The sequence below is a fragment of the Bos javanicus genome, chromosome 21 (genome assembly GCF_032452875.1).
Source record: "Bos javanicus breed banteng chromosome 21, ARS-OSU_banteng_1.0, whole genome shotgun sequence".
Classification (NCBI taxonomy): Eukaryota; Metazoa; Chordata; class Mammalia; order Artiodactyla; family Bovidae; genus Bos; species Bos javanicus.
Genome location: NC_083888.1, coordinates 42,807,948 through 42,826,729, shown reverse-complemented (window position 1 = coordinate 42,826,729; position 18,782 = coordinate 42,807,948). Strand labels below are relative to the sequence as shown.

General features: G+C 39.4%; 1 protein-coding gene across 4 annotated transcripts in view; it reads right to left on the bottom strand.

The window, feature by feature from the left end:
- NPAS3 (neuronal PAS domain protein 3) overlaps window positions 1–18,782 on the bottom strand; it is a 959,432-nt gene that overhangs the window by 889,787 nt on the left and 50,863 nt on the right. The gene's annotated exons all lie outside the window — the stretch shown is intronic.

The window sequence follows — 18,782 nt, the reverse complement described above, 5'->3', positions numbered from 1 at the left end:
AAGTTGAACAGGCAAACTGGAAAGAACAAAATAAGCCTCAGGCGAAAAATAAGGATATGATCTAGATTCAGAGGATACCAACATAAAAATGATAGACAGAGACCACTAAGTATTTCCCCAAACTCATGACTTTTACTTCCTGGGCACCCAGCTAAATTACCCTTCCCAGACTGCTGCATAGAGTTGTGGCCACATGCCTGAGTGCTGGTCAGTGGGGTATACGCAGGGCTCCTGCCAAGCTGGGCCCACATATACTACCTACTGACTTTCCTCCATTTCCCATCCCCTTCACCAACTGAATGAAATACTCTCAAAACCCAGAAGACTCCTTGGATCTAAAATTTTTAGCTGGAAGGAGCCTGGAACCCTGAATAACTACACAGAATAGAGACGCTCATACATATATTCCCATTGGATCTGATATAAGAAATAGGCTTTCAGTGTATTAAGTCATTGATATTTGGGATTCTTTGTTATAATAGCAGAAAATTCTTAAAGAGAGGGGAATATCAGACCACCTGACCTGCCTCCTAAGAAATCTATATGCAGGTCAAGAAGCAACAGTTAGAACTGGACATGGAACAACAAAGAAGCAACAGTTAGAACTTAACTGGAACAACAAACTGGTTCCAAATTGGGAAAGGAGTACGTCAAGGCTGTATATTGTCACCCTGCTTATTTAACTTATATGCAGAGTACATCATGCAAAATGTTGGGCTCCTGAAACACACACTGGAATCAAGATAGCTGGGAGAAATATCAATAACCTCAAATATGCAGATGACACCACCCTTACGACAGAAAGTGAAGAGGAACGAAGGAGTCTCTTGATGAAAGAGGAGAGTGAAAAAGCGGGCTTAAAACTCAACATTCAAAAAAGAAAGATGATGGCATCTGGTCCTATCACTTCATGGCAAATAGATGGGGAAACAATGGAAACAGTGACAGACTTTATTTTCTTGGGCTTGAAAATCACTGAAGAGGGTGACTGCAGCCATGAAATTAAAAGATGCTTACTTGAAGAAAAACTATGACCAACCTAAACAGCATATTAAAAAGCAGAAACATTACTTTGCCAACAAAGGTCCGTCTAGTCAAAGCTATGGTTTTTCTAGTCATCTATGGATGTGAGAGTCGGATTATACAGAAAGCTGAGCGCCTAAGAATTGATGCTTTTGAACTGTGGTGTTGGAGAAGACTCTTGAGAGTCGCTTGGATGCAAGGAGATCCAACCAGTCACCCGTAAAGGAAATCAGTCCTGAATATTCATTGGGAGGACTGATTCTGAAGCTGAAACTCCAATACTTTGGCCACCTGATGTGAAGAACTGACTCCTTGGAAAAGACCCTGACTGGGAAAGATTGAAGGCAGGAGGAGAAGGGGACAACAGAGGATGAGATATTGGATGGCATCACCGACTCAAAGGACATGAGTTGGAACAAGCCTTGGGAGTTGGTGATGGACAGGGAAGCCTGGCATGCTGCAGTCCATGGGGTCACATAGAGTCAGACACAACTGAGTTACTGAACTGAACTACTATAAGGTTTTCCAAAATAAATCTCTATCCTATAAAACCCCAGATGTTCAAGCCAACCTTACTGCCATCTACGAAGAACCTGCCCACTTCCTCCGTTTTCATTCATTTTATTCAGTTTCATTCATACATCCTAGAATGATTTCCCCCAACTAATCCCTGTCCTTCCTGCCTTAATATTTTTGCCTAAGTTTTACATTCCATACTAAAACAATTCCTGACTTACCCCAGGAGACAGCAGTCACTGTAATCATTTCCCTAGCCCCACAGCACTTGAGCAAATATCTCTATCCATCTGTAACTGGTTACGACTATGTTTTTATGTTTATTTTATCTGTTATCATGTATCTCCATTTATATCTGTTCCATTAGATTATAAACTCAATATGAACAAAGATTGCATTTCCTGCTTCCTTTGTAATTTCCTACATGCCTCATATATTGCCTTATACTGTCAGTGCTTCATAAACTCAACTAATTGAAGTTCGAACTTCTACTCATGTACTTGCACCAGATGCCTAACAACTCACAAAATCTGCATCAATAACATAAATACACACCATCTTGCAGCGGCACCCTCGTTTATCCACCATCATTGGGGAAGAAGCTAGCCCACAGAATTAATTTCAGCAAATATGACGCGGCATGGAGGAACACAAGCTGGTCAACACGGCACATTCAGCTGGCGTCTGAGCCTGAAATGTTCTCTAGTAAATCACATTTTGGCAACGGTCATTAAAACAGGTCACTACTAGACATTCGGTAGCAAACAAGTTCAAACTGATCCAAATCAGTTTACACATGTCTGACTTCAGTAACTAGTAAAGATGTTTTAAGTTAGAGGCGGTTGACACTTTCTAGCCCCGTTAGACCCTGATGCCACTGACACATTCTTTAAGACTCAACTCTGCAACATAGCACCTATGCCACCTCCTCTGTTCCTCCAAAAGAGAGGGGCCCCTCCTTTGTGATACTAAGTTATTTTGTATAAACGTCAGTTGTACACTAGGTAGTAACTGTGGGCTTTCCCATCTGCTTCACTCAAACCCACTACAAACACCTTAGGACAAGGACTTAGCTGCTGCTGCTAAGTCGCTTCAGTCGTGTCCAACTCTGTGCGACCCCATAGATGGCAGCCCTCCAGGCTCCCCCGTCCCTGGGATTCTCCAGGCAAGAACACTGGAGTGGGTTGCCATTTCCTTCTCCAATGCATGAAAGGGAAAAGTGAAAGTGAAGTCACTCAGTCGTGTCCGACTCTTCACGACCCCATGGTCTGCAGCCTACCAGGCTCCCCTGTCCATGCGATTTTCCAGGCAAGAGTACTGGAGTGGGGTGCCATTGCCTTCTCCATTGTAGCATACTAAGTTAGGTAAACTCCAGGAGTTTGTGATGGACAGAGAAGCCTGGCGTGCTACAGTCCATGGGGTCACAAAGAGTCAGACACGACTGAGCAACTGAACTGAACTGAACCGAAGTTACATTATAGACTTCCCTGGTGGCTCAGTGGTAAAGAATATGACTGCCAATACAGGAGACATGGGTTCAATCCCTAGGCCAGGAAGATCTCCTACAGAAGGAAATAGCAACCCACTCCAGTATTCTTGTCTGGGAAATTCCATGGACAGAGAAGCCTAGTGGGCTACAGTCTATGAGGTCACAAAGAGTTGGACACAACAGAGCAACTGAGCATGCAGGCAAGTTACATTATTCAGGGTTTTTTAATTTATTTTTTGACTACAAGCAAGAGAAACCCAACCTAAACAAGTTTAAGGGGGAAAGAAAGCAACCAAGTAACAGTGAAGGTAACTGGGCCTAGGAAAATACATCATTAACAGATTTTTCTCCCCAGACATGCAATTCTTGGAGAATCTTTACCAAGGTAAGAAACTTAAAACTGTTTGGTTCCAAAATACCAAAGGAAAGAATTTTTAAAATATATCTATAATAGTTGAGGGAGATTAAAATGTACACACTTCCAATTATAAAATAAATGAGTTACATGTATAACATGTACAGTGTGGGGAATATAATTAATAATTATGTAATATCATTGTATGTTGACAGATGGTAACTAGGCTTATTGTGGTGATCACTTTGAAATATATAGAAATATCAAACTACTGTGTTACATACCGAGAACTAACAGAGTGTTGTGTGTCAATTATACTTAAAACAAACTATAGAAAAAGATATTAAATCTGTGGTCACCAGAAGTGGGGCATGAAGTGAGGCATGAAGTAAAGGGCCATCAGATGAAGACAATCAAAAGGTACTGACTTCCAATTATAAGGTAAATGAGTACATACAATACGATTAATATAATTAACATAATGGCTATATGTTGTATATGATAGTTGTTAAGAGTAAAACCCAAGAGTTCTCATTACAAAGATTTTTTTTCTATTCCCTTAATGTTATATATAAATGAGATAATGGATGTTCACTGAACTTATGATGATAATCATTTCATGGCATACATAACTGAAATCACTATTCTGTACATCTTGAACTTATAGAGTGTTGTGTGTCAATTATATCTCAAAAAAGTGGTAAGAAATGTAATTTTTAAATAAAGTAAAAATACATATTAAAATGTGTGTGTGTGTATACACCTGTAATTACTGGAAATAAAAGCACTCCAGGATGGAGACTTACAATGGTTAATCATTTACAAAATGCAACTTTGTTTGACAAGAAATAAAACATGTAAATAATCCTCATCTAATTCCTCTCTGTGCTCCTATTATAAACCAAGGGACAAAAAATGTTAACTGATTTTTTTTTCTACCACAGTAAAACAATAATTGAAATTGAAGAAGCAAGAATTACTCATTAAAAATAAAACTTAAAAGCCAACATCAAGTACCCACTGCGTTCCTCACGCGGTGTGAGACACAATGAACACAAACAAGAATCATACGAAGTGCCAGCCTTGAAGGAGCACAGTCTAAAGAAGGAAAGAGAAGGACATGGCTACCCTTGAGGCAGCACGACACAGGCTGTGATCAGGACCTAGGAGAGCAAGGGGGGAAGGAGAATAGCTGTCTCCTGAGTAAGGGCACGAGCAGGGGATATTTCGTAGAGGAGCTGGAATTTCTGCTCTTCCTCAAAGGATATAGCTGGGCTTTACCAAGAAAGGAGATAGAATAGAATAAGCCAAAGTAGAGAATGGGGAAAAAACAGTAAGTGTTTAGAGAATAGAAACTCTTCCCATATGGGAAGGAGAGAGGCTTGGAGGAAGGACTAATGGGATAGGATTAGGAAATTTAGGTGTATAACCTACATTTCAGATTATAGCCAGGTTGTATCAGTTCAGTTCAGTTGCTCAGTCATGTCCAACTCTTTGTGACCCCATGGACCATAGTACATCAGGCTTCCCAGTCCATCACCGACTCCCAGAGCTTGCTCAAACTCATGTCCATCAAGTTGGTGATGCCATCCAACCATCTAATCCTCTGTTGTCTCCTTCTCCTCCTGCCTTCAATCTTTTCCAGCATCAAGGTCTTTCCAATGAGTCAGTTCTTCACAGCAGGTAGTCAAAGTACTGGAGCTTCACCTTCAGCATCAATTCTTCCAAAGAGTATTCAGGACTGACTTTTGTATGCTGCCACTGCTAAGTCGCTTCAGTCATGTCCGACTCTGTGCAACTCCATAGACAGCAGCCCACCAGGCTCCCCGGTCCCTGGGATTCTCCAGGCAAGAACACTGGAGTGGGTTGCCATTTCCTTCTCCAATACATGAAAGTGAAAAGTGAAAGTGAAGTCGCTCAGTCATGTCTGACTCTTCTCGACCCCATAGACTGTAGCCTACCAGGCTCCTCCATCCATGGGATTTTCCAGGAAAGAGTACTGGAGTGGGTTGCCATTTCCTTCTCCAAGACTTTTGTATAGGGTCATATAAAGAAAGGCTGTATACAGTCTTATAAAGAAAGCCAGGATGTTTAGGGTCTTATAAAGAAAGCTGGGGAACCTAGAGCTTTACTCTGTACACAAGACGGAGACAGTGATAGTTTGTTGGGTTTCTTAAAGTTGAAATGAAATGTATACAGTATAAAATTAATCATTTTAAAGTAAACAATGTAATTTAGTAAATGGAGTATATAACCACCAGTTTCACTATTTTTAAAATATCTATATAACTCCAACAGAGAAACCTGTACCCATTAAGCAGTTGCTCCTTGCCCTAAGTCCTGAAAACCATCAATCTGTGTTCTGTCTCTAGATTGTACCCTGTATATGCGTGGAATCATAAAATATGTGTGTCTGTATCTGGCTTTTTTCACTTAGTCCAACATGTCTGAGGTTCATCCATGTTGATACATGTATCCCTACTTCATTCCTTTTAATGACTAAATAATATTCCATATTATGTGTATATCAAAATTTCCTATCCATTTATGTGTTGACAGGCATGTGGGGTGTTTCTACCTTTTGACTGTTCATAGTGCTGCTATGAACATGTGTGTACTTGGAATTGTTTGTGTACTTGGAATTTGAAAACAGGTACACAAACAATTCCGAGTACACACACGTGTACATGACTAAGTAGAGACTTAGCAGTGGGATGGCGGGGCAGCTTTATGATGAACTGCCAAAGTGTTTTCCTCAGTGGCTATGACAAGGAAAGAACAAAGGCCGTTAAGAGTCTGTTCAGTTACCTAGGTGAAACATGCCAATATCAGAGCTAGGACCACCGTGCTTGTAGAAGGCAGAAATACCATGTAAGGAACGGTCAACTGTGACTTCTGTTTCTAGCCTGAGTAACTAGATAGATGCTTCAACCAGTAACTAGGTGGTTAACCAACTATTAACAGCCCTCAGTAAAAGGAAAGCGTTAGAAAGGCTGATTTAGAGAAACTGAGTATTCACCAAAAATATCTAATGGCATCAGGAATTTGGATCACAGGATGAGACTGAGTTTTACTGTAAGTTTGTTAATGATTAACACAAAGAGGATAGTTGACGGAGATACACAAAACATGGAAACTCCAGGAGAGATTAAGAAGATGGCCAAGAAAAACAGTTTAGAAAATGGTCACATTTGAATACAAGGTGAACTTAGACCATGAGTATGAAAAGGAAGCAGAGTTAGAAAAGAAGATTGAACTGTAACTTAGAGTACAAGAGCAAAAAAACACAAAAAATTTAAGTTCCTTGTTGGTATCTCCATCAGAAAGACTGATTCTTACGTCATGCTGGTTTTTCCATGAGTTAGCACTTGCTGGATTCCCTTATTCTGAATCTTCATATACCGACTGCTCCTGTGTCTGCCATTGTACATACACCATACTGGTTTAGTCTACCAAAGCTCTGTATGGGTAACACTTCCAACTTGCAAATATAACCTGAGGCTTAGAAAGGTTAAATAATTTTGGCTAAACCACACAGCTGGTGTCAGAAACAGGGTTTGAGCCTATATTCCTTCTACTGTGTTGAGCTACACCCTGCTTCAGTTTGCTATAAAAACAGTCATTTCTCTTTCCTATAAAATTTCCTCAAGGGTTACTTGCTTCTTTAGTCAAATGATGATTGTTTCAAGTAGTGAATCTTGATCTGAGGAACTCAACGTTCTTAAATAATTTTTTTAAAATAAATGTTAGAATGACTATCAAAAATTTTAAAATTTAGGGTCCCAATAACAGTTACCTTGCAAACTTCATCAAAGATTAGTTTCTTTCTATGTAAATCATTGTTATTCATTTAAATTTTTCTAGATGGAAAACAATTTTGTGCTCTAATCTGTAACTCAGATCTTAGTATATTTAGTTGTTGTAGCTTGATGTACTATTTTTTTTTTCTTTTGCTGAGGGAGAGACATGAGTAGTATTAACCAATCTTAACTCTTTGTTAGTGTGGATGAAAGTGTCAGTCGCTCAGTCAGACTCTTTGCAACCCATGGACTCTAGCCCACCAGGATCCTTTGTCCATGGAATTCTTCAGGCAAGAATATAGGAGTTGGGTAGCCATTCCCTTCTCCAGGGGAACTTCTTGATCCAGGGGTTGAACCAGGGCAGGGTCTTCTGTATTGCAGGCAAATTCTTTCTCATGTGAGCCACGAGGGAAGCCATAACTCTTTGTTAACAGGATATTAATGTAGTATCTTGGGAGTCAGTCTACAAGTATCTGTTGTAACAAAAGAGTGAAATACCAAAGCATTCCACCAGTATTTACATTTAAGCACAAATACCAGTACTTGGATATCTGTGATATCCATAATAATGCATTTCAAACAAAATAATGAGGTATCCCAGTCCATCATCCATACCTCCTTATCCTCTCTCCCCCAGAGAGCACCCAGCCTCTCTATCACCACTTTAACTTGGAAAATTCAAAGAAGGATATCTTCACAAACTTTCTGGTTCCCTTTCCCTGGGGCCGAAGGTAATTAATTTGACAAAAAATCCTCCTCTCAAATTCCTTCTGGACTGTGATAAGCTAAGATCCTGTTTGTATATAAACAAAAGTGCTTAATTAAACAGCATATCTGATAATGACAGAAAAACTGGATAGATTCTCATGCCACCATTTTATTAATCAAAATTTGACTCTATCTATGAAGCCATGAAGATACATCACTCTTCAAAAAGGTAACAATACTTTAATTTTCTAATGCATTTTTTTTTTGGTAATACTAACTTCATCTTTATGCAAAATTTACATCAAGTTCTTGGAAAATTAACTGGAAAGAATGACTAAAATACAGAAGGAAATAAAGGCCACAATCTGCCAGTGAAGTCCAGCGTCTGCCTGTCAAATGGAGAATAACCCATAGTTGAACTAATAAAAAGTGGCTAGTAAATGGGTCTTTTGTCATATATGATATTGTTACCAAATTCAGTGGCCATTTTTAGGTCCAAAATCTTCTTTCACTTTAGTGTATTTGCTTATGATTTTCTCTTCAATTTCTCACCTCCTTGATCTCCTGACAGTACACAAAGCAAGGAATTTGATTGTATTTGATTATATTTTCCTTTTAGAATTTCTTATCCTCCTTGCATTACCTGACCCTATTCTTTAACTACCTTCATGAATGTTTATTTTTTTAAGTCCCTTTGTTCTTCCTACTCTCCAAGCTCTAAAATTGGTCACTCACAAACCTATCTCTGCAATCGTGCCCTCTCACACAATTTATACTCAGAACAGCACCAAGAGAATCATTCCGTTTATTTACCAAACTAATCCCATGTCTCAGTCTACCTCTTTTGATTAACTGATATCACTATTCTTCTCGTTATGCAAACTCTGGAATCATCTTTGAATAATTCCTCTCATTCATGACTAATTCCTTTCATTCGGGGTTCCCTTGTGGCTCAGCTGGTAAAGAATCCACCTGCAATGCGGGAGACCTGGTTTCTATCCCTTGATTGGGAAGATGGCTTAGAGAAGGGAAAGGCTACCCACTCCAGTATTCTGGCCTAGGGAATACCTGGGGTCACAAAGAGTTGGACACGACTGAGTGACTTTCACTTTCACATTCATTCTGAATTTAATCATGATACCATATATATTTCATATAATTTTTAATAAAGATAATTCATTAATGTTTATTCCCTTCATGTAAAGGTATAAAATAGCATTCACCTTAATACTGGGCTCAGAATACAAGTTCATGGCGCTCCCTGCTTACTCCTAGAACAACAATAACTATAGCAACTTACCTGCTGACAGCCTCAAGGCAGGCTCTCAGACAGGCGTGGTTTCAAGTCCAGAAAGAGCTAGTGAGTTGGCCTTTGCTGGTCATCTCCCACTACCTCAGTTCTACATACTACTTGTACCTAACCAGTGGCATCCTCCATACAGAAAATAAACTGATCTATGAAATTTCTACCATAACAGTAAACCATAGAACAAAAAAGTCAACAGAATGAATTCTGTCACATCATGATGTGAATATTACTTGATGACTTAAGAACATGACACTGAGAAAGGGATGACTTACCCACAGAGAGTACTTAGAAAATGACAGCCATGGAGACAAATGCCAGATGTCCCCTTCTAGGCACTGTATATGGAAAAGCAGCCTCAATGAACTATTGACTAACCTACCATCAGTAAGCGGGCTTCCCAGGTGGCACTAGTGGTAAAGAACCCACCTGCCAACGCAGGAGACATAAGAGACATAGGTTCGATCCCTCAGTCAGGGAGATCCCTGGAGAAGGGCATGGCAATCCACTCCAGTATTCTTGCCTGGAGAATCCCATGGACAGAGAAGCCAAGTGGGCTACAGTTTATGGGGTCACAAAGAGCCAGATTTATGACTGAGGCCAACTCAGCATGCATGCAACAGTCAGTAAGTACCACAGAACTATTACTGTGATTCATCTTACTCCCCTATTCTGATTCCAGGCTCAGTAGGGGCTTCTGAATGTCTGCTTTCCATGCAGGAAAAGAATGTTAGGGTCTTGCTAAGACAAGCATTCCATCTGTGTGATTGTACTTCTCACTGTAAATGAATAATCTGGCATTCTGGTTTATTGGCCTCATGGATGTGGTTAATGTGAATCCACCTGAGAGGGATGGATCTGCTCTCTGAGTGCTGCCATCAGACTTCCAAGCTAGCTAAGCCGAGTGGCAGATTCTGCGCAAGACATAGTCAAATTACCAGGGCAATAAATTCCTTACTGAGAGCCTAAAGAGGAATGTGATAGTATTTTGTAACCAACTCTGAATGATATTCTTTAATGCTGAATACAGGGGATAGCAATTATAATCCAATAAGATTGTTTTGAATTAGTCATGGGATATGATCTGAATGATACAAATTAAAAGATGGAAAATATCATTGAAATTTTTGTCATCTAGTACTCTTGCCTGGAAAATCCCATGGACGGAGGAGCCTGGTAGGCTACAGTCCCTGGGGTTGCAGAGTCAGACATGACTGAGCGACTTCACCTTCATGTTTCGCTTTCATGCATTAGAGAAGGAAATGGCAACCCACTCCACTGTTCTTGCCTGGAGAATCCCAGGGACAGGGGAGCCTGATGGGCTGCCTTCTATGGGGTCGCACAGAGTCAGACACGACTGATGCAACTTAGCGGCAGCAGCAGCAGTCATTAAATGAATAATGTGTGTTATTTTAATAGCTTCAGAGGAGCAGTGGCGAAGAATTCTACCTACATTCAGTCTCCGCTGTGCTTATAAGGATATAAGCCAGTACCTTATACGATCTCACAGGAAGATGCTACTAGAAGTGTTTGCGAAACTATTGCAGATGGACAGAAAGCTAGAAACCAAAGGGCCAGGTATTCCTCAATCTAAGAGTCTTGATTCTTCAGAGGGAAGACTTCTAAGGTAGCCTTAGAAGAGGATATTACCCATCATGTCCAGATTACATGGGACTTGTTTCTTCTAGAACTGTAGCCCATTAACCCAGGTTAGTTTTCCAGAGGGAATATCAAGAAAACCTTTCCTTATCACAAATATACCTCTATAGGGCCATTAAAATCATCCTGCACTTACCTCACTGATCCCGACAAGTCTTCAGTAATCAATTTCATCAAGAACAAACCCTGAATCCAAATGTGTTAATCCTCCATTAGCTTTTTAAAACTATACTCACTCTTAGTTTTCAAGTTTTAATTGGTTGTTTATCTTCCAGTTTATTCCTCTACCTACTGAATTTACCCACTAGGAGCCTTCCATTAGTAAGAAATTCCAAAAATGAGCTATCAGGGAAGAGAGAAATGGTAGCACTCAAACTAATAAATTGTAATTGTAAGAATTATGTATAGTCACATTAACCCATCTGGAAATTTTTATGCAACAAAAAGAAATGTTTCTGCTACTTTTTCTTTCATAATTACTAGAATTCTTCCTATTGTATTGTGTGTTTTAAAATAATTACAGCAAGTCAATAATAGTGCCTTAAAATGTAATGATCCTAATGATTAAACATAACAAAACAGAAAGAGAGTTACAGATACTGAGAACTAACAGGTGGTTGTCAGAGGGTAGGAGGGCGGATGGAAAAAAAGAAATAGGTGAGGGAGCTCACAAGGTACAAACTTTGGGTGCAAAATACGTCACAGGTATGAAATGTACAGTGTAGGGAATACAGTCAATAACTATGAAATATATTTGTATGCTAAAAGACTGTAGCTAGACTTACCCTTTTGATCATTTTGAAATGTACAGAAATATCAAATCACTATGTTGCATAACAGAAACCAACATAGTGTTATAGGTCAATTATACTTCAAAAACAAGCAAAAAAACTCATAGAAAAGAGATCAAATTTGTGGTCACTGGAAGTGGGGGGTAGGAAAGAGGAAACTGGATGAAGATGGTTGAAAGGTACAGACTTCCAGTTGTAAGATTAAGTACTAGAGATGTAACATACAACATAATAAATATAATTAACATTGCTGCACATCATACATGAAAGTTGTAAAGAGAATTCTAAGTTCAAATAGTTCTATTTACAAGGGAAATATTTTTTTCTATTTTTTTAATGTATATGAGATGATGTGAAGTGAAAGTCGTTCAGTTGTGTCCAACTCTTTGGGACTCCATGGACTATACAGTCCATGGAATTCTCCAGGCAAGAATACTGATGCCGGTAGCCTTTCCCTTCTCCAGGGGATCTTCCCAACCCAGGGATCAAACCCAGGTCTCCCACATTGCAGGTGGATTCTTTACCAACTGAGCCACAGGGGAAGCCCAAGAATACTGGAGTGGGTAGTCTATCCCTTCTCCAGGGGATCTTCCCAACCTAGGAATCAAACCAGGTTCTCCTGCATTGCAGGTGGATTCTTTACCAACTGAGCTATCAGGGAAGCCCTATATGAGATGATGGGTGTTCACTAAACTTATTGTGATAATTATTTCATGATATATATAAGTCAAATCATTATGCCATACACCTTAAATTTATACAGTGCTATATTGAAAAGCAGAGACATTACTTTGCCAACAAAGGTCCATCTAGTCAAGGCTATGGTTTTTCCTGTGGTCATGTATGGATGTGAGAGTTGGACTGTGAAGAAGGCTGAGCACCGAAGAATTGATGCTTCTGAACTGTGGTGTTGGAGAAGACTCTTGAGAGTCCCTTGGACTGCAAGGAGATCCAGCCAGTCCATTCTGAAGGAGATCAGCCCTGGGATTTCTTTGGAAGGAATGATGCTAAAGCTGAAACTCCAGTACTTTGGCCACCTCATGCGAAGAGTTGACTCATTGGAAAAACTCTGATGCTGGGAGGGATTGGGGGCAGGAGGAGAAGGGGACGACAGAGGATGAGATGGCTGGATGGCATTACTGACTCGACGGACGTGGGTCTGGGTGAACTCCGGGAGTTGGTGATGGACAGGGAGGCCTGGCGTGCTGCGATTTGTGGGGTCACAAAGAGTCGGACACGACTGAGCGACTGAACTGAACTGAACTGAACTGATATGTCAATTATATCTCAGTAAAACTGGAAGAAAATTAAAATGTAATGAATGGACAGCTAATGTACGCATCCATTCAATCATTCAACAAGCATACACTTACCAAATACATTCAACTGTTTTCAAAATTCTGGATTAGACTGCAAATATTTGCATTTCTGCCATCTCACTTTTTAATGGAAATTCTCAGCCTCAAAACATCCCAAACTGAACTCACTATATTCTGGCACAAATCTGCTCCTTTTCCTACATTCCCTATTTCAGAGAATAAAAACACGATCCACTGAGTGAGAAATCTTTGCTCCTCATGACTCTTTCTCCCTTATCCCTCACATCCATTTGATTATTAATTTCCACAGAACTTGCCTCCTACAATTTTTAAAGCTCATCCTTACTCATCCTGCCTTAGATCAGGGTGATATCTCTTGCTTGGAAGACAGCAAAATCTCACACTGGCATCTCCTTCCTCTCATCTCACCTCTCTCTTTTCTCTTCCATATCACCACCAGAGTTAGCCTTCTAAAATTCCAATCTAACCAGCTCACTCCCAAGCTGATCCTCCGTAGCTCTTACAGTTTAATTCAATTCACAGGCATTGTGACAGGAAGTATAAAATAAAAGCTCAAAACCCACTGAACAATATACAAGTTCTAATAATTTCCCAAACTATAGCTTTCCAGCCTTGTTTCCTGTCATATGACTGTGTCCAATCACAACAGCCTATATAGATTTCCCTATGTGTACAGAACATCCTTTTCTATTTTATCTATCTGCGTAGTTCTTTCTCATCCTCCAAGATTTAAAGGGCTCCTATGCTCCTGACAGTCATTCCCGAGCCTCTAAAATGGGTCTTTTGTCCCCATTCTATGGCACCAGAACATCCTGTACCTGCCACTTCCACAGCATACATCATGCTAGCTGAAACTATTATCTGCACATTTGTCAGTCTCCACACCTGCCCCTCCCCACAATCAAACTGGGAGATCCTAGACAGCAAGTGCCATGAGTAGTTCATCTGTGATTTTTAGCACCCTTCCCAGTAGAAGTTATATAGTAGATAATCAATAAACACATGCTGAATGATTATAGTATGCAAAAGAATTCTATAGGAGTTGGGTCATGGGTTTCACAATTGGATATAGAGAAAAAATAAACCAGAGGAAAATTTAAATTGAAAGATCTTGAATGGTACAAATTAGGTTTCAGAGATTAAGTAAACCCTAGAAAAGTTTCAGAGATTATAAGTCAAGTGACATGAGTGGTATAACAATGAAGATAATCAAAGAGACAGGTTAGTTATTGGTGGTGCTACTGTGGTTGCTTGACACCCCCAAAGATGACATACCCCATTAGCGTGTGCTAAGTCACTTAAGTCATGTCTGACTCTTTGCAACTCCATGGACTATAACCCATCAGGCTCCTCTGCCCATGGGATTGTCCAAGCAAGAATACTTGGAGAACCCAAGTCTTTTCCCAACCCAGGGGTCAAACTTGTGTCTCTTATGATTCCTGCAGTGGCAGTTGGATTCTTTACCACTAAGTAGCACCTGGGCTTCCCTGGTGGCTCAGATGGTTAAAGAATCTGCCTGTAATGCAGGAGACCAGGGTTCAATCCCCAGGTTGGGAAGACTCCTTCAAGAAGGGAAGAGTTACCCACTCCAGTATTCTTGCCTGGAAAATACCACGGACAGTGAAGCCTGGCAGGTTATAGTACATGGGGTCACAAACAGTCAAGGACGACTGAGAGCCTAACACTTCACACCTCATTAGTGGTAAAAGACAAAGTTCAACCTTCAGGGTCCTAATAAGAAAGACATTATACAAACGTAAGAGTTTCTCATTCTTTCCATGCAATAACAGACTAGTCAAAAGCCTGAATCCTGAACATGTTTATAGAGTACTCAGATTGCTATTCATTACTATATCTACCACTGCCAAAGTGGGCTGTGTTTGCTTCTATGCTACTGACAACAAGCCAAAGGAATTACCTCTAAATTTTTTAACTGAGAATATGAAAGATTAAAGAAAACAGTCCTATTGAGTCTTTTTGTTGACAGATGTCTGCTATGAGCATGTAGAAAAACACAGTCTTATAGAATAAAAAGGATCTTTTTTTTCAGCTATCACTAGATTAACTATGTCAAATGTTCCACTAGGAATTTTTTTCTGTTATTCCTAAAGTATTCCAAGTGTTACAAACATTGTAAAATCCCCAAATGCTTTATAACGTACCTACAAAAAAATGCAAGCACCTACTCATTGTAGAGAAATTAATTCATAGAAACATAGAAGAAGGAAAGTCAGAGAGCCAGCAACTATTGAGGAATAAAGGTCTTCAACCCATCGTTCAATTGGAAAACTTATCCAGAAGTATATCAAAGCTATTTGCTTTATCTTCTGTAAGTATAAACTTCCCCCTATTCTTTTCTAAATTAAGGCAGCAATGATGGTCCCAAGGAAAAGCCATTAGCAAGCATGAAGCTATGGCCAAGATAACTTTAAGTGAAGTATCAAGTGAAAGGTCTCTCTAGATCCATCACTTTGTCATTTCTAAAAGTTCAATTTCCAGAAAGAGCTTATAAAAAGTAGACAAAAGTTGCCTTTTGCCAGCCTCAGTCAACTCTGAGACTTAAAGGTCGAGTTAAGTGAGCAAACTCTCTCCACCTACAATCTCTCTTTTCTTGCTCAGGAAGCTCACGCACTTTGCAACAGGACAGAGTCAGGACACTCACTGCCCTCTCTCTACTCAGCTTACATGCCTCAATCGTCTCCTTCCTCAGTTTTTCCTTCCAACTAATTAAATAAGGAGGCCATTAGACCAGGGTGCTCTAATGCCTTCTCAGTCAGTCATGCACTGGAATCCAAAAAGTGAAACATAAAAACAACCAATCACAAACAGCCAACTGGGCTTCCCCAGATAAGGCACCAGCTTAAGCTACAGCCATCAGATCATTTTTTTGCTTTGTTTCAGTGTCTAATCTACAAAAATATTGCTCCGAGCTCCTGTCAGTGGAGCCCTTCTAACCATCTTCAGTTTGGGGCTACCAGATTCAAATCAATTAATGCTCAAATCAACTCTTGAAAAGTTTTAATGTGACTCAGTTTACCTTTTTAACAAGATTAGTAACTTAAGCTATAATTTAACAGAGGGTTGCAACATTTAGAGATTTATAATTCTTAAATAAAGAAGCAATAAACTACAAAATCAATGATTTCTCCAATCTGATTTGAATATTTATATTTTGATATATTTTATTGAAACTGTACTTGTTAAAAATTTTTTCCAGAACTTCCATTTTCTTCTATTAAACTAAGAATAGAAAATAGTAATACTAATTAACTTTATCTATAAGAATATTGATAGTTTTTTAAAAAAGAAATATGATTCTTTTGTATGTTGAATTGTGACAAAATTTTTAGTTATTATATTCATTAATATGCAGTTTACCCAAGTATTAGAAATTTCATGAAAACACTCAAAATTAAGTCACGATAACACCTAATAAAAGCAAAAAGAAATTTTAAAAAATTTTTGGTGCCAAAATCTGAGTCAAGTCAGAAATTAAAATTATTTTGATATACAATTATTTAGTAACTAGTCTTATAAATCCGTAAAAATGTATACTTTAAAGTCAGTGTAAAAATTCAGTACTTAAAGTTGTAAATTTTAAGTCTGCACAATTTTTACAGAGTTGACAACTTTGCTATCTTATTGCTGTTACTGTCATTTGTTCTATAAAGACCATAGAACATCTACTGTTTGAGGAAAACACTATACAACTAACATTCAAAATCTGATTCCAATTTTAGTATATCTCTGATCACTGGAAATAATAACAAAGAACTACTATAAAAGTCTACACCTAACGGCCCCCTCTCAGGGATCATCTTAATTTTTTTAATCCATCCTGAAAAATGTAACTTTTTTTTTTTCAAGCAGCTGATGCTTTTAAACATGCTGGACTGGGCTGAGCATTCCATCGTCCTGATGTCACACACCAGCGTTTGTCTCAGAAGACATCTTTTGTACTTGCAACCAAAAGGCAAAAGAAATCAGAGCTGCGGACGAGAGAGGGAGAGACGAGGAAAACTGCTCAGACCAATTCAGTGAAAAGAATTCTGACACAAACCTGTATATTTTTAGTCACTCAACATGCCTACTTTAAAATAAAGCCTTCTGACTTTTATAAGGTATTGTGCTTATTTTCACACTATTGGTTTTAAAAATACTCTCTGCTTTATGGTAATGTGTCACAGGGAAGTTAGCTATAGTTTCATGAAAGACGTTTTCATCCCTGACTGGCATCTTCTCAATAGCTGGGGCCCAGGCACACCGCTCTCTTCCCGGCAAGGCCCTCTGCACTGAAACAGTGCTGCATTCATAACTTACTCTCGGCACCGCGGGGCAGCGCCACAGAAAAGCTTCTCCAACCTAACGGGTTACATCACTGCAAAAGTCTTCCATTTGGCCTAGGTGAAAAACATGAATGCATGCCCCATTCATTTCTCCACCTTAAAAAAATAAAGTAAAATCATATCCACCCTAAGCAAAAAAACCTGCATTCCCACAGCCCAGCTCCATCAAAGCTAGAGCACTGCTCTGCCTGAAGCTTAGGCAATGTTACTAACTTTCTTAAACTGCCACCAACCTTCAAAACTAATTTTCACAGCTTGTGCTGCTATTTAAAAAGCCCAGTAAGGTATTAAAAATAACTTAAAATTTTTTCATGGAAAAGTCTTTGGTGCAAACATTGCCTTTAGGTTTAGGTCACATTTTAAAAATATACTTGACATACAGTCATGGAACCGAAAGCCTCACCCTTCCCACTGACATCAACAGACATGAACCACGGCGCACAGAGGCTTCCCTTTCTCCTCTCCGCACTTTGCCCTTTGGCCAAATCTGCCGCTCCCAAATCTTCTGAGTGGGTCAAATATCCATGATGCTTAGGAAGGCAGTGGCCCATCCAAAATATTTTAAGTTGAAGAAAATACACTTTTTTCCTCTCTCCTTTATTAGAATGTGCCTTTTAAGGCTGAACCATAATAAATGGCATGAGAACATTTCCATCTTAGTCTCAAAACACAGGTTACATATGTGTGTGTGTGTGTGTGTGTGTGTGTATTCATAATTGGGGAAAAGAAAAAAAAACGTGTTGGTCATAGTCCCTTCTCTAAATCATACAAATGAGTAAGGGCAGAGGATAGCAAATGCTCCAGCCATAATTTTTTAAATGCTGCAACTATCCAAAACCACAGTGGCATACAGACTGCCCGGGAGGCAGTGCTCTCCTGCACAGAGCTCAGAACCCTCACAGGGGCAGTCATGTGGGCTCTCAGAGCCGCTGTGACACTGGCAGTAGCTCCGTGTCCTCACTGCCTTACGCTGTCTGTCTGAATGACGAGGGAAAGCCATGTCAATTACGAAGAACTGTGGACCTTATGACTAACGACTCACTCAAAGCCATTTATATCCTCAATCGTGTAAATCCATCCTCGCTCACCAACCCATGACGTGAAAGAACTTTACAGCTTCTTCTAAGCTATTTCTGTGCATTATGGAGAATCAAGTTGCCATCCATGGTCAGAATCTGAATCCTAAACATCCTTGTGAAATGCTCACAGAAATCAACTATCTGCACTCCTATAAACCCAAGAGCTTTTCTTATGCCTTCTTTTCCTCTCCATGATGTGTCCTTTCTTAGGAATTAGCTGATTTTTATGTGTGTCTTGTTTGTTCTTCAAACATAATCCCTAGCTGACATACATGAAAAAAAGATATTTTCCCCAGAAAGTCAACAGGGAGAACTCCAAAAGAGACTCAATTCTCTTACTAAATATAACATAACATTTTGGGCATTAGAG